The 6,916-nt window shown below is 37.2% G+C and overlaps 1 pseudogene; it reads right to left on the minus strand.

Annotated features, from left to right (window-relative positions):
- Positions 1 to 5,731: 5,731 nt before the first annotated feature.
- LOC148040384 (uncharacterized) lies at positions 5,732 to 6,505 on the minus strand (annotated as a pseudogene).
- Between the last annotated feature and the right edge of the window lie 411 nt (positions 6,506 to 6,916).

Below are 6,916 nucleotides of genomic sequence, written 5' to 3' on the forward strand. Positions count from 1 at the left end.
CAATGAACATAAGATGTTAAACAAAACAAAGTTTCCAAGTGTTTTTAGCCCCCCAAAACCACCTCACAAATCAACATACTAGTCACAAAAAAGATAAGGACACAAGGTGAGTACTAATCATGATGACAATGAGAAGAAGATCACCAAAGGAAATGCAAAATATCATTAAATCAGTGGCTAGAATGCTACATAAGGGGATTATTGAACCTTCTCAAAGTGATTGGGATATAAAATTGCACTTAATTTGCAAAGACAATGGTTAATATGAATTTTGTATTGATTTTAGAACCCTCAATAGCATCATCAAAACATGATGTCTACTTGCTACCAAGGCCTTGACACACCTCTAAACAAACTAGGACAATTTTGATAGTTATACATCACTAGACCTCACCTCCTCAAGATGTTCAAAAATCCATTTTCAATGAAGAGATGCCCACAATATAACTTTCAAGGCACCCACTAGCCCCTATCAATTGAAAGGAAGGCCTATTCTAACTTAAATTAATCCAAAAACTAATGCCAAGAAACATGGAAAGTGAATAGAAAATGTTAAGCATGACCATATCATGGAGAAATTCTTCCATTAATCCATGACACAATGAAGCCATGTTTGCCATAGGAAATACAAGAGGCAACTAATGCTAAAACTAGTGGTAAGTTAAAAGTACTCGATAATTTGTCAAATGAGCCAAAAGGTTTCTTACATTGGTACCTTGTGCCCCTTTTAACTAACCCCTAAAGTCTCCAAATTAAGGGCTCTCTTCTTGTTTTAATACAAAGACTTATGGGTAAATTTACTACATTATAGACCATCCCTACCTCAAAAGCTTTGTCCTTGAAGATGGAGAATCAAAATTGTGAAAAATTTGCATGCTATCATGAGCAGAGCTGCTATAGTAAATGAGCCATAACTCTGAACATACTCCTGCAAATAAGGCAAATGAGGTGTTTAAATGTAGAAGACATTGCATAGTATCCATCCAACCATAAAGATCCAATTTCGATGGAGTTAGGCCAATTATTTTTAATGTATGAAATTATTATGGCAAGTTGAACCTTGTTCTATGACATCATGAATCATCTAAAAGATCCACCCAGATTGAAAGGTATCCCAACATAATGATTATTCAAGATAGAGGAATTGTCACCAATAATATACTTACAATTACTCGAATTAAATGGGCATAAGGAATGATCCTCATAATCCGCAATATCAATATAAAAAACATCAAAGTCAAAGGAGGATTCATGATCGATTGCATCAAGTGTAACATGAAACTCTTCCCTAGGTACATGTAAAGAATGAGATAAAGTGCATCATCATTAAACTTTTCTTCCTCCTCTTCATTTTCCTCTTCATCATCCTGAAACTATATAACAAGTACTAATTTAGTATTCCTTTTCCTACATATATATTTGTGATTAGAGGACATTGGTTTAGCATATCTGTAACATAAACCTTGAGCATGCAATCCTCTTATATCATCATTGGTTATGTAATGTCCCCATTACTTAGTTTATTTTAATAAATAATGTGCGTATATATTCCAAAAATTGATTTATGTTGAAAACAAAATGGTAAAGATTGCACATTTTTAAAACTAGCTCTAACTATGAAGATAATTGTTATTATTAATAAGGTATTATATGCTAGTTCATGGAAGGAAGGATTGGGAAACCCTCCCAAGATAACCTTATCAAAACTATGTTTATAGTATAAAACAACAAAAGGAACTAGTCTAGTGGATAGTCACTTGGCAGTTAAGTACACTTGGGTGATGACACTGCCAGGATGGGTGACCTCTCAAAAAGCTTTTCCTACAAGCTAGTGGGAGCTTCTTGCACATAGCCAATGGTACCAATGAAGCCTTTGTAGCCGCTGCAAAGTATGCCAAGGCCAAGATGCCAAGGTCTATGCCTTGGTCACCATTGTTGTGAGCCTTGGAGTGACACTCGCCCAATGACGCGACGCGCGGTGCTCGTCGTATATTCGTAAATTCTTATATTTATCTCCACTCTATGTTCCAAAAACGGAGCCCCCTGTCTGACATCATTGATGATGTCATAAAAAAACGCTAAAAGAAAGCATTCTCTCTTTACCCCCTGATCACGATATAGATAGGGATAGAGTGTCACGTTAGAACAACAACCCATGCAGAAGTCTCTCTGCTGTTGACACAATGAAGCTCTGTTGCAATCAACCGAGCCTCTCTCTCTCCACACCTATGCAGAAGCACTACTCAAAACCATCAAGCTGCTTCCATGGCTCCCAAGAGATGTCGAGATGCTGAGGGAGGTCATGCTCAGAGAGCTCCCCAACACTAGGAAGTAGTTGCTACTACTGAGGGAACTCAACACGAAGCTGAAGCGTAAGTGAAAGTTACCCCTCCCCCCCGAATCCATTATTCAACCCGAGGGATCGGTTATTCCCACAACAAACTGAGGTTGCGATCATACCCTGTAATCACGATGGATGGCCGAACGGAGACAATCAGGTTTAGTACATAAGAAAATGATTACTTTTAAGCTATTAAATCTATAGCTTCCTAAATTTTCTATTTTATGTTATTACTTTTTTGCATCTTACGATAAAATGAGGGATAAGATAGTAATGTTAGAAAAGCCCATAGAAGGATAAGTCTGTTACATAGATTACGATTAGTTAGAACATACTTAAAATTACAAAAACATGTTAGTATGATCAATTGCTTTTTAGGAAAGAATACGGGAATTGATGAGGGGGATAGATCATCACATACATTGACAAGTGTGTTAAAAATATTTTATGGTTATGTTTGCTTTTGGATTTGTGAATGATGAATTATGTCTCTTATGATTCAGTGCTTATAATAGCCGAACAAGTTGTGGATTGTGGTGGTTCGGGACGTTGGGGTCCCCAACCCAATGCTCCCTAATAGTCTGCGGAGTGTGAAAAAACTCACTTGCGGGTGGGGTCCTATGCTCTTGAGAGAGATAGGTGTTTTTGGTTTTTGATCACTCGAGCACTTGTCAATGAGAGGGCAACGGGCCAAGTGATAAGTGCCCCCGCTATGTAGGACGGCTCCTAAGGCTCAGGGAAGCTTAGAGGGGCTCTGAGCCAGTAAATTCCCTATTGATTCCAGACAGAGTGCGATCACATACAACCCAATCCTATGAGATTGGAAGGTTGGACAATGTCTTTCTACGGAAAGACGATTTTGTACCACTCTGCGGAGTGATGGTTTTGCTTGTTATTATGAAATACAGTGTTTGATTTTCGAATTGTTTATTATGTGCTAAGGATTGAGTTTAACGAACCTAGTTTAATTGAGCAATAAAAGGAAGCTGTTTTTTTATATGTCCAAATAGCGTGTAGTATGCTTTGCTAATTAGAAAACTAAAACAAACCCATTCGAGGAAAGTGGGAGGTTTGATCTTGACGATGGAACACCTATGGCTAGGTGGACTCGATAAGTCGGATAACTTTCCAACACTAGATAGAGTTGATTAAATTGTGACCCTCCCAGTATTGGTAGGATTAATTACTAGGCTTAACACCGTTTTAGGGGGTTGGAGCTGAGATTTTACCTTATGGATAGGGGGATCAAGTTGCACTCTCCCTCATCTCTCACTCTCTTTGAACCAAGTGTGATGTTAACCTCACTCCTACCTTTGATTGATTACAAAGTGGTATTTCTTAGGTGGGTGTTAGATTGTTGTTAAGGGTAACTTGTCCACTCTTCCCCTGTGAAGTAGAACTGAGATTCCCATGTTCAACTAGGTCCTAGGTTTCCCATGGGGATACTGGATGGTGATGTGCATGGATATGAATTTCGATCGACTACTAAGAGGACTCGTTTGGGTCTGTTAGAGAAGGCACCTCACAGGTTAGGATTTTTCCTTGAATAGCACCATACTCTCCACTATGATGCTCATGCTAAACATAATGGAGTAGTTGTCCATAGTCATAACCTTGTTCATACCCACTAGCATAATGTTGATGCCCATGAAATGGTTGACGATCACCATAATATTGACCATGGGATGGTTGATCATCATAGAAATATTGATCAACATGATGTCCATATTCACTAGCATAATGCTACCCATGTCCGTGACTATGATCATATGCATGTTGCTATTCACACAAATGCTCGTTGTACCCATGGTCATAGTGTAAGGGCTACTGATCATAGTGATACTGCTATCCATAATAACCTTGATAAGAAGAGTGTTGCTCATAATACTATTGATCATGATGTTGATGCCCATGCCATGCATATACTTCATGATGCTCCTGCCATGCATGTGCTTCATAATCTTCATGATAAAAATGTTGCATGTTTGCATGGTATACTTGTTGTTTCTACATAACTACTCGAAATGCATCAAAAGATGGTGGCATTTTCCTCACTCTATTGTAGTTTTCGAAGTGCATGCAATTGATTTTTATCACTAACCCTTTTCTATCCATTCCTTGACCATAGTAAAGAGCATCACAATCATTGTAAGTGAATGAACTAGTTGAATAAATGAGTTGTTCAGCTGTAGCATTTGCTAAATGGATGCCCTTTCTGTGTCATTAATCATGGATCTATATTATTTGAGAATGCCCTCAGTAGGTAAATTATATTGCTCAATAAATTGAACTACTCTTTCAAAAAAAATCTCATCAATATCCCCTAGTGCAAGGAAGGTAGGTGTCTTTGCTTTAACAATGCCAAATTGTTGTACGAAGTTGCATGATAATATCTTAGATTTGTAGCTCTATATATAGTCATGGAACGTGTATTAGCCATGCAGATATGTCTAAAGGTTAGGCACCATTGTCATTTGCATCATATTATTCCATATTTTGATGGTGGCCAATCCAGTAGATAAGTTAATAGATGTCTTATTAGATAGCATTTGTTAGATTCAAATGAGGTGCATAATCGAGCATGGATAGGATGTTGTGGCCTTCCCAGTCTAGCTCTAAATCTAGTTACAACTTTAGATATATTCACTATCGAATTCTTAGCTTTACACTATATAGACTACCCTTTAGAAGCATAACAATTGATTAGGAGGGTTTATAGTATCAATGTTTTAGAGAGAGTTGTTTGAGGAGCTCCTATTGATGTTTACTTTTCTTGCTCACTGTTCCAAGTTTGGTGTGTCTACAATATGTCAAAATATGATATAGAGCAGTTAGACATTCGAAATTGTTGAGTCCAAGGGATCGCATTCACCATATACCAACTCATCATATCACTACAATCATAATTTTGTTGAAGACAACAAGTATGATAGTAGCCTACCACTATTGACACAATTGCTACACAATTGTCTATTTGCCACATAGTTGATTGTCTACTATACTTCATGTGCAAGGAAAATGCAACAATTGTTTCAATTCCAAATCACATGATGTGTATTATGGAAAATAGCATTTCTCAAAAAGTAGGGCTGGATAAGAAGGTGACGATTCCATATTTGACCTTGCTTCTCACTATAGACCTTTCTAGAAAATCTACTTACTAAGGTGTGAAAACACCATGCATTCCTGGCCTATCAATGTCCAAAAAGTGCATGTAGATGTCATAGATTGCCTCATCATCCATCAGCAAAACAACTATATGAGTATGTTAAAAGGAATAATGAGTAAAGAGTGACTACATATGTCATAGGTTTGCATCACAACATTTAAAAGCATCCAATCCCATGTGGTAAGTGATAGAAAAGGCCAAGCAAAGCTTGAGCACCAAATCTAATCACAACTATGTTTATATCTACAATTCAACATCCCTCCACCTTTTCTACAAGAGACACAAACATCCTTAATGTTTAAAGAATGCCCATAAAGCTCAAGAAACTCCACCAGTAGCAATCCAAGATTATGATCTAGAGTGTTTGGATTAGATGAATTGCCAAAGCTCAGTCTAGTTGAGCATGTTTGAAGGAAAGTCAAAAGCATCACAAGTAGAGCATAAGAACCAATCCCATTAGTATAAACCTCATTTAGGTCTTTTTGTTGCAAGAATTTCTTCAACACCATACATAATGATTTCAAAGGAGGTATAGTACACAAGACATCCTTGATGACTTTGGTAGCATTTGGCCCATTTTGCACATCAAAATTTATGTCAAATGGAGTTAGCCTTGTAGTGTCAATAAACTTGACTATTGGCACATGAGCTTTTCCAATGACCTACAAATTTTTAGCTGTTGAGCTCTTGGACTAAAGCCTTTACAAGAGCTCTCAAGAGTGATTGGATGTTAGAACACCTTGAATCAAGAATCACAACATCAATCTCACTTGAAGGCAAATAGAGCCTAGTTGCAAAAGAGCCAAATACTTTGACTTGACATTGTTTCCATATAGATTTAAAAACTTTGGCAACTCATTCAACTGTAGCTATTCCAATTGATGTTCCTCTAGAGTTGGTGAAATTGGCTTACAAAAGTTCATCATCTCTTGATGAAGCTCAAGTAAACACACATACAACAATTTTGAATTGTAGTGCTTGTGGTTCCATCTCATTTCCTACTCTATTGTTTGTAACTATGTTTATTGTTGCTCAAAAGAAAGTGCGAAGATAGAAGGTAGAAAGCTTGATCTATTGATTAATCAATGCCATATTGAGCACCATCAGTTGAACTTTCCAAAAAAAAAAAGTGGATAATTTTGACCACAGTTTGCAAGCTTGAATGCATGGTAAAATAGCCTAAAACTAAACCATATCTCAAAACTATTCAATAGAGGGACAAGAAAGGCTCACTCAAGACTTGACAATTTGTAATTTTTGGAGAGGTCTTGATGTAATAAGACATTCAAGTGTACTCTCATTAGCCATGCACATCATCGTGATGGACATACAAATCATGTGCAAATTGGCTCTAGAACATGCACTTACCTTGCTAGTGCGAATGATGACTTGAGAAATGAAAAATG

The sequence above is a fragment of the Lygodium microphyllum genome, chromosome 2 (genome assembly GCF_053477565.2).
Source record: "Lygodium microphyllum isolate KBCC chromosome 2, Lygodium_microphyllum_v1.1.10, whole genome shotgun sequence".
NCBI lineage: Eukaryota > Viridiplantae > Streptophyta > Polypodiopsida > Schizaeales > Lygodiaceae > Lygodium > Lygodium microphyllum.